Source organism: Condylura cristata, unplaced genomic scaffold (genome assembly GCF_000260355.1).
Source record: "Condylura cristata isolate star-nosed mole 26May11 unplaced genomic scaffold, ConCri1.0 scaffold00039, whole genome shotgun sequence".
NCBI lineage: Eukaryota > Metazoa > Chordata > Mammalia > Eulipotyphla > Talpidae > Condylura > Condylura cristata.
In genome coordinates this window covers 3,414,254-3,424,610 of record NW_004567140.1, presented here as the reverse complement: position 1 = coordinate 3,424,610, position 10,357 = coordinate 3,414,254, and the positions used below count along the sequence as shown (strand labels likewise).

Sequence of the window (10,357 nt, the reverse complement as noted above, 5' to 3'; positions counted from 1 at the left end):
CCAGCCGAAGTCTGGCTCCCCATGAGTGAGCCCCTGTGAACCGAGTCGGCCATGCCCCCTCGGGCATGGAAGTCCGCCTTCACGCTTCTCACCGTGGCCAGCGCGAGCTTATTTGCACGCATCTAAGCTGGTGACGGGAAGACACGTGTTAGGGTTCCCTGGCTCCATTTGGTGGCTTCACCCAAACAGCTGGCTTGGGATCTATCCCTTCGCTTAGATTAGTTCTAGCTCTCCTCAGCTGTGATTCACAGACAGGGCCCTCTCTTTATTACAGTGGCATCAGGGTTTTGTCTGGATAAGAAGTGTGGTTGGTTCGATGAGGCCATTGGATCAATTCAGCGTTCCCATGTGTGCCTCCGACTCGGAGAGGTATGGTAATTCCCAATTAGCCCCTATCAGCAAGTGGGAAATGCATCTTTCCTTACTTCTCTACTGTGGACTTTGGGTTCCTAAGATATCTTAAGAAAACCATATTTTACGTGACCAAATCTTTGATTTCCTAGGGAAACTAATAAATGATCAACAAAAATATGATTAAAGACTGCTTGAACTCGACCATTGAAAAAAGGGACTCCAGCCAGCAAAGAATCTTTCTGATCCAAATCTTTTTATGCCTAGAAACAGAATTCTTACTTAGCCTTTCAAAAGCCTGATGAAGGCTTCAGCTAAGTTTAGATATAAGATTTTCATATTCAAAATATCTGTTGAAATAAGGGGAGAAGGGATATGGATCTCCAGACTGCATTAGTCTGAAATAGAGCTTAGTAAGCTGAAAAGGGAAATTACTTCTCTGTAATTGGAATTCTCTCCTAAAAAATCCCTTTGAAATCATGTTCAGCTGCTTTCCGATTATGTGTCCCAGAGATGCTAACTTTAACCCTTTCTGGAACTACCCATCAGAAATTTCCTAGATATTTACAAATTGCTGCAGAAAGCATTTCCTCAACCTTGGTCTGTGTCATCAAAGAACTTGATCATGAAGGGGGAGTTCCAGAGAGTCCTCGACACACTGGAAAATGTCCTCCAGGACACTGCTGCCCATTAGTGGCCCTGCACTTACAGATGACATTTATCTTGGCCTAAGGCAGGTGCCAGGCAGTTTCCCAACTTGAGTTCCTTTACTTTTGAAATGCATACATCAGTTCTGCTCTAGCACTGCTTTTTAAGTTCCTTGAAGCCTGGACTGTGTTTGAGCCTTCTTTGCATCCTTGATGCCGACACATAGTAGTTGCTTAATAAATGCCCCATGAATCGTGAAGGAATGAATGAGACCTAGTCAGGAACGTGCATTTGCTCAACACCTCTCCTCTTCAGCTTTCCTCATCTACAAAATGTTACAAGTATCTTTTACAAAGGTGAGCTAATGCAAGAAATATGTACTGTATGAATTCTATCAGCATAGTGCGTGGGAAATACATGGCTGGTGGCACATTAATCTAGCTAAAGGTGTAATTAACATAACAATTATACACACAGTATAAAAATATGTATGCATGTGTAAAATAACTATGGCATGTGTTTCTACAGGTCATAAAAGATATACAAAGACGTTTTACATCTACCTTGATCTCAACACAAAAACTTAGTACATCTGGAAATGTCCCATGAGGCCAAGTCAAGCCACCCCACACAGGAGTGGACACCTGGCATCAAAATCAAAAGTGGGGGGCCTCCCTGGTGGTGTAGGGTTTTAATTTAGTGCCATTTTGCTACTGACCCTGTGGCCTGAGTTCTATCCCCGGCGTGGCCAGGGAGTGACCCACATGGCGTGGCAGACCTCTCCTGACCCACCTGCTGCTCCCCTCAGCAGTGGACTTTGTCAATTTGCTTGTTCTGCTCCTCTGACTCTGACTCTGACTCTGACTCTGACTTTGACTCTGGTGAGTCCTCACACTGTCCGTGCACCTCTGGCATGTACCCCAGTTCTGTAAGCATACATAAATAAATAAATCTTAAAAAAAAAAAAAAGTAAAAGTCAGCTCAGAAGAAAATTTTTTGTGTTGTAACAAAAAGTACGGAGATGGGTCAATGAAAAATGTGAAATGGATACCAGTAAAAGGTGTTTCATGGGACACGGAAGAGGGTTTACTTTCCCTTGTCAAGAACTGAGGTGCAGAGGTGATGGTCCTGAATCCGAGTAACACAGCGTGTTGTTCTACAGTAACTGTAATCACAGGAAGATACTCTACTGAATGCGGTACCCACCCAGGGAAGTCAAACTACCAAACCTAAGATGACTTTCTTTTTAAATAGCCATGCTCTCAAACCTTAGGTTATGGGGACATGTGGGGAAGAGGTAAAGTCCCTTTTAAAGCATGACCTATTTCTGGAATACTCCTTAGGACAGTATCTGTCTAGAGAAAATTCTCCAAGGAAGTACAACCCCAAGAAAACAACACAAACTTCCTTTATCTACTCTATGCTTTAGGGAAGGGAAATGGTTGAATAATTGACTGAATAATGTCAGTCAAACTGTCGTTGTTTAAAACATTGGTGTGATCCTCTCTCCTCACACAGGAGCCCATACTTCTATTTGGGGTCAAAGCCATTCACTGGAAAAGGCCTCCTCCCCCACACGCCTGTGCCCGGGGAATAGGTGGTAGCCTATGAGGAGGGCCTCAGAGCGGCCAGTCCCAAGTCCCACTGCCTTCCCTCTAGATTTGATAAAATGCAATAAAGGACCCATTATCTCATCAGTCCCACAGCGGGCTCATTTACCACAGAGCATCGCTTCTTTCTCCCAGGCCTCGGCACAAGGCTGCCTCTGGATGATACCAAGGGAGGGAGCACCCGAGGCAGTCACCTGCTTCCTGGGGCAACTCAACACCTGTGTTTCTGCACCTCACCAGCAGGCCAGGTGCTAAGCAGGTAACCTCCAAACACTCGACAATGCTTTTAAGATTAACAGAAAGTAGAATGACTGTGTAGCGTAAATGAAGCATGGAATAAGAGTATCAGGTTCCCAGAAGGAGCTTCTCGAAAACCTAATCCATCATTTTGGTATCTGAGTCATTTGAGTTTACAAACAACAGCCAGGGTGTACGCATGCCCGTGAGACGCACGACACTGAGTGCGAGTTAGCGACCCTCGGAAGGGCTAAGCGTGCTTCCTCCCTTCAAGGAGCTTCCGAGATGAAGTGAGAGACAGTGAAACAGCACCCCCGGAAATACTGAGAGGCGGAGAGGACAAACTCTTCTCCAGAGACTGGAATGAACCGGCACCACAATTTCAAGGTCCGCTGGGGCTTTCCCTACGCTGCCGGGTCCCCGCAGGCATCCAAGCCTGCCCGACTCTGGCTACATGGCAGAGAGGCAGTAAGGGGCTCAGGTCCAATGCTGGGGTCACCGCAGCGAAACTGGGAGGTCCGCTCCCAGGCTCACGCCACACATCACAGAGTGCGCCCACGCTGGCCGGGGGCCAGGCCCTGCATGGACAACTGTGGGTGTGGCGGGCGGAGTTTATGCTCCCCTGAGTGAAGGTTTTGCTGAGCCGGGCAGACAGGAGACATCAATAGCCGGAAAGGTCCATGCAGTCATGTGACAACAGAGGACGCAGGTGACTTTCCAGGGGGAGACGGCTCCAGGGTGATAGGCCAGTGGCAGACATGTGCGGGGCAGCGGAGCAGGGCGTCTCAGCCCAGGACACGCAAATGTAAAGGCCAGGAGACAGGAGCGTACTCAGTGTCCTCACGCAGGAGGCGAGGCGGCGAGGGCCGAGGCCACAGCGGGCCCAGCGGGCCTGGGGCTGAGGACCCTGGGCTCCTGCAGGGGAGCAGGGGAAAGACATGGCCTGACATCAAATGTGTCTGCATTAAAAAGTTCTATGATGGCCCTCCCTGGTGGCGCAGTGGGTTAAAGCACAGCAATGAGAATCTAAAGCCGCTTCCGCATGAGTTCGATTCCCGCCTGCCCCGGAGGTGACCACATGGCGCGGCAGACCTCTCCTGACCCGCCCGCTGCTCCCCTCAGCAGTGTGCTTTGTTGATCTGCCTGTTCTGCTCCCCACTCTGTCTCTGGTGAATCACCACCCCTGCACCTCTGGCCTGTACCCCAGTTCTGTATGCATGAATAAATAAATCTTTAAAAAAAAAAGCTCTATGACACTGGGCCTCCTGGTGGCATCAGGGGTTGAGTCTCCGCACTATGAAGCTGTCCGCAGCCGCTGCAGCACAAGTTCGATCCCCAGACAGGGAGTGACCCACAGGGTGCAGAGGGTTCAACAGAGCTCTCCTGTCTCCCCACTGCTCCCCTCAGCAGTGGATTCAGTAGATCCGCCTGTTCTGCTCCCCACTTTGTCTCTGGTGAGTCCCTTTTCCCCCCAACTCCCCTACCTTTGTCCTGCATCCTAACTCTTATAGCATAACTAAATAAAACACATCTTGCAAAAATGCTGTAACAGCGTTTTAAGAATATAATTCCTAGTCTACCTGCTTTACCCATTGGAAGTGTACACTTAGGCGATTTTTCATGTGCTCCTTGCTGCTCTCTCCAGACCAACAACCATGGAGCTACCTCCTGTCCCTGTAAGCTGTCCTGTTGTGGGTATGTCACAGGAAGGGAGTCGCGGTATGTGGTGCTCTGTGACTGGCTTCTTACACTCAGTGTGTGTGCACGACTTAGCTGCAGTCCATACCAGTTCTTCACTTTCAATCATGTACTATTCCACGGAGTGGCTAGCTCCCATTTTGGTTATCCATATATCACTTGCTGGACATCTGAGCAATTTCTATTTTTTGACGTTTACAAATGATATCGCGTTGGACACTTAAGTTTGCTAGATGTATATTTTTATTTCTCTTGGGTAAATAGGACTAACATTGCTGGATCATATGGTAGTTTTTTTTTTTTTTTAAGATTTTATTTATTTATACATAGGGAACTGAGGTACAGGCCAGAGGTGTAGGGGTGGAAGAGGATTCACCAGAAACAGAGCGGGGAACAGGACAGGCAGACAGACAAAGTACACTGCTGAGGGGAGCAGCAGGGAGATGGGAGAGGTCTGCTGTGCCCTGTGGGTCACTCCCTGGCGGGAACCAAACTCGCACTGAAGAAGCCACAGCTTGGCTTAGCTTCGCAGTGCAGTGCTCCAAACCCGCTCGCTGTGGCACCAGGGAGGGCCCCCACATGGCACTTCTATGTTTAACCTTTTTAAGAGTATTGAGGCTGTTTTCCAAAGTGGCTGGGTCATTTAATATCTCCACCTTCAACGCCTGAGGGCTCCGGTCTTCCCCCACCCTCACAACACATGTTGCCTTTATGCTGGCATGTAGTTTTTAAATATCACATAATATTTCAAATATTGGCATTTTTAAAAGTAACTGTAAAAGTCACTGTTTAATTAAGAGCATTAAAGATTTCAAGTGCTTCTGGAGCTTTAAAGGGTAATGTGTTATCAAGAAAAGCCAAATTTCATTCCATGAAACTACCACCAAGTGGAAAATAGAGATGCAAAACTCACATATATCTCTATCTTTGGCATTTGTTTAAAATGCATTTAGCTTCATCATCAGATGGAGAGATCACAGTACCTCTGTGCTTTTATCTGCTTTTACGGGAATAAGTGCGTTCCAGGGCCCTCCCTGGTGGCACAGCAGGTTAAAGCACAGCACTAAGAAGCTAAAGCCACTTCAGCATGAGTTCGATCCCCACCCTGGAGGTGACCACATGGCGCGGCAGACCTCTCCTGACAGCCCGCTGCTCCCCTCAGCAGCAGTGTACTTCGTCCATCTGCCTGTTCTGCTCCCCACTCTGTCTCTGGTGAATCCTCTCACTGCCCCTGAGCCTCTGACCTGTACCCCAGTTCTGTGTGCATAAATTCTACTGTGTTGCAGCAGAATTTGTAGTCTTTTCCCTCACCTGGCCCAAAGGAAGCCTTCGGAGGCCAGGGCGCGCAGGGTCACAAGGCTGAGCCTGGACCTGGTGACCAGCGCATCTCGCCAGCACAACGCAAGCAGGCAGAGGCCCGTGCCCCAGGGCCGGCGGGAAGGTGGAGGCTCGGGAGGTTATGTCAGGAACCTTGAAAGTCCCAAGCACCGGGGTTTGCATCCACGTGTTTTCCCACCCCCACCGGTTCCCCTCATCTCACGGAACCAAGCGAAAGCAGAGAAGTTGGGGCCTTCCCGGCGCAGGGCCATCCTGTCCAACGCGCAAGGGTATCAGGTTCTGAAGGCGTCGGGAAGACAAATATTACGAAGAGTCAAAATCATACTCTCAAATCCCTTAAATTGAACGCAAATATTTACTTGTAGCTCAATCTACCGTTTTTTAATAAGTGCGGTCACTTTTAATAAGCCAGGTTCTCCACTCTCAACGGGACAGCTCTGTTTTTTCTCAGTTCATCACCCCATGTTTGGTTAAGCAACAGACAGTTGCCTATATTCGGGGGCCATGACGGAGCAACACATCTCGCTGAGGTGCAGACTGGCGCTCTGAGAGGGGGGCGGAGTCCTGGCTCCCCCTGGCACTCCAGGCACACATCCCCGAACGTGGCAGGGAAGCATCTTTCGGCTGCTTTAGCCACCCCCACCCCATAGACATAAGCGCCAAAATCAGGTTCAGAAATCGAAAGTGGATTTTTCAAAACATGCAAGTAACTTTTGTTTGTTTTCTTACCTCATCCACTTTTGTACAGGTTTCGCTTTCTCCCCATAGTTCTCCCACCACCACAACCCCGGTGCCCACCTCCACAGGTGTCTAACCAAGGCTGTTCCCGCCTTGGTTAGACACCCCCCCCCTTTTCTCCCCATCGGATCCCCCAGACCTCTGGTTTGCCCATGACTCTACCTTTTTCCCGGTCACCCAAAGTTCAGACAAAAGTTCTCTTTGTCTTAAGATTATAAAAGAAACTCAACTGCTCAAGGAATGTAAGATCGCGGAACTCCTAATAAAATTCCAGAGCCTGCAAGGGACCAGAGAAGATCAACTGAGAAGTGGGAGGGGATTTAGATCTCACAAGTTAAAACCCTTTATTTTATAGCTGAAGACAACGGAGATCCAAAGATGTTTTCAGTGACTTATCCAAGGTCACACGGCTGACACGTGGCAAAAGCCCAGAGCAGAGTCAGACTTCCCGACGCCCTACTGATGTTATAAATTCTGATGAACCAAAGGCACAGTTTAAAGGTAAAAGTATACCTAGCGGTTCCAACTTTATTATGCATCGCACATTCCACCAATTAAAATGCTGTATACAGGTGATTATTGCTGGGCTTTAATCACAGTGTGTTGTCTGCCACTTGTTGATGGACATGTGTTTTGAAAAACCAAAGAGCTGGTTGTCATGGGCTTTATTGTTTTCATTTGCATAGTCTCAGCTTGCCTTTGGGGAATGCGAAGACCAAAGCAAACCTGTCCCCTAGGACGCTGGTGGAAACAGTTCTTAAAGCAGAGTTCTTCTCTTTGTTGTTGCAGTCACTTGTAATCAGGGGAGTCAGAATGTGAGCCTGGTTCTGCAGGATTACAGCCAGTCCCTCTTAGCAACCCCACGAATCACTGGCCACGGAGAAAAACAGCCACCACCGAGGACCCGACTGGGGTCCAAAAAGCCGAGAGGATTTTCCTCCTCATAACTGCATTTACTCTTCATTCTCTACTTGCTCCCCTTCCCTCCCCTTCCTTTGAAATTTGAGCCTGGTGTCTAGGCCTGATATCCTGGCTTGTCTGCTGTCCCTGTTGGTCACTTGAAATGCCAACAGGAGGTGACAAGTAAAATAAGTTTAACTCAGTCAAAATAAGTTTGCATGCAAGCGGGAGCAGGACAAGCAGCAGCGTGGGGACAGGGAAGGCCTGAGCTGTGAGCGCCACACGGCTCCAGGCTTTCTGGAGCGCTCCCTCTGGGACGCCCCAAGGTCCACCCATGGCAACAAACTGTGGAGAGACCAGGGTGCACCCCTGGGCTGAGGCCATGGTGTTCCTCCCAGCCCGAGGCCCCATGGAAAGATCGGCTCCATCCAAACGGGAATAAGGGGGTTGGCTCCCATGAGGCAGCCACTCAGCAAGTGGCTGGCGCCCCCCACCATGCAGAGTGGGGTACCCAGCCAGTGAGTGGCAGAGTTCACTGAGAGGAGAAAGGAAGGCAGCAGCAATGGTGGACGTGACAGGCAGGGGCGGAGCCGTCCTGGGGTCTCTAACTCGGTCTCTTCCAAGCTAAATGGGCCAGCCCCACGCTAGCAAAAAGTCTTGGATACAGAGTTCCCACACTTAGGCACAAAGGCTGCCGTCCCCTCCTCGGCTTGCTCTGTGGGCCCACCGCGGCCGTGGCAGCTTGACCCCAGGCCCAAGCTGAGCGGGATGAGTGACACACCCAAATCCCAGCGTTTGTTAAGGGGATTTATGCATTAGGGTCTCTGAAACTTGACCCGGAAAGTCTTCCTCATTCCTCTGCTGGGTTTCCAGCACAGAGAAATCACCCCCTACCTCCTCCATAGGGCCCATCTATAAATCCTGCTAACGACGCCCACCTGCGGCTGACAGGTGAGGGGCTTTGGTGAAGGCTGGGCTCCCCAAAACTGCTTTTTGTTTATTTCCAAGGAAGACTTCTTGAGGGTATCTTCCATGAGCATCCATCTGTCCCAAGACAGCTGTCAACATCTTTGATTGAGGAGACTCCGAGCGAGGGGATCTAATTCATGCTGTAAGACCTGGGACTCTGAATAGCCCAACACTTACAATTTAAAATCATCTTGGGACAGCACTAAGGGCTCTGGGTGGGAAGCTCCCTTGTCTTGGAGGTGGGAGGGGGTTCCCTTCCACTCTCGAGACGGGAACTCTTGGTTTTCTTTTGGGAATTTCTACCACTTTTTTTGGGGGGGGGGATAGTCAGTGTATGCTTGCTCCCCTGGCTGCAGGGACTGATCCAGGGATGACACATAATTAACCCCATGAAGGAGGCATGGAAAGAAGCTGGGACTTCTGAGATTCTGGGGTTTCTTTTTTGATCATATTTGTCAATAGAAGAACGTCTAGGGATCCAACCACAGGAGCGAAAGCTCTACTGAGTCACAAGGAGCCAAGAATGAAGCCAACCAACCAAGCAGAAACTAAGAGCAGAGAGGTGGGTCCTGGCGGCACAGTCAATCCCCGGATCAAGCCACGCCTGAAGCTAGTTACTCTGCACTTTTCAATTTTATGAACCAAAAAACTCTTCTTACTAAAGTCAGTCTGATTTGGGTTTTCTGTCTCTTGCAACTCAAAGAATACTAACTGATACCTAAATTCAGTGAGTGGACTCTGAACTATATATATTAAGACTCTGATCTAGAGTCCTGGCTTCCTCTAGGAAACAGAAACCCATGATCATCATAGCCGCCTTGACACCTCCAGCAGAGACAAAGGCCGCAGCCACCCCCCAGTCCCGCCCATCACACGATCCCACTTTGTTTCCTTCACCCAGGCTCTTTGTTCTTGGCGTACATGCATGCCCTTGACTCCCCCCATTCCAGTATTCACCCTAGACCTGAGCTTTTTTCTGAAGGGAGAGTCTGTACCAACCCTCCCAAGTCCCATTCATGGCTGAGTGACTGGTCAGTGACCCTCTGGGAGATGGTGCGGGAGTCGCCTCCTTGGGAGGTAACAACGGGCAGGAGAGGCTTTAGTCTCCTGTCTTTAATCAGAGTCTGTTTTCTCTAACCTAATGTTTCCCAAACTTATCTGGCCATGAAAATCAACCGCTTCTTTTACTCTGCTTAGAATCATTTACATGCCAGTTCTGAGGAGCCCTCACTGGGACACGGTGGTGTCCATACACTGCCTTCGCCGTCTGCTTCCTCCGAAGGATCCCAGAAGGGCTGCCCGGGTGGCCACGGGGTGAAGCCTCAGCACCGTGAAGCTGCTGGCAGCCCCCACAGCACGAGTTCGATCCCCGGCCAGGGACGCGACCCCCAGGACGCAGCAGACCTCTCCTGTCCCTCCGCTGCTCCCCTCAGCAGTGTGTTTCAGTGGATCCACCTGTTCTGCTCCCCGCTCTGTCTCTGGTGAATCCTCTCACCCCCTGCACCCCTGGCCTGTACCCCAGTTTTTGTATGCATAAATAAATACATTTTTTTCTTTAACAGCGATGCCAAAGTATCTTTCAATATTCTGTATCTAAAAGGATATAGAACAATATAATATACACATATGGGCAATCACCAGCTTTGCCAAATCTTGACAGAAAGAGAGAAAGAGCTAACTCAAACGTGGCCGAAATGTTTCCAGTTTCCAAACGTTCCCCTTTCTCTCGCCTTCTCCACCTCGGACCCCTCTGCCTGCTGCCTTTCCCGCCACTCTCCGTCCGCTGAAATCCCATTCTGCTGGTGCGGCGCAGGCCCCAGCCCCTCCTCCACTGCAGATCCTGCTGTTCCCCCCACCAGAGCCCCACC

At 49.7% G+C, this 10,357-nt stretch overlaps 1 protein-coding gene across 1 annotated transcript in view; it reads right to left on the bottom strand.

The window, feature by feature from the left end:
- Positions 1 to 10,357, bottom strand: part of FTO (fat mass and obesity associated) — a 345,767-nt gene that overhangs the window by 93,497 nt on the left and 241,913 nt on the right. The gene's annotated exons all lie outside the window — the stretch shown is intronic.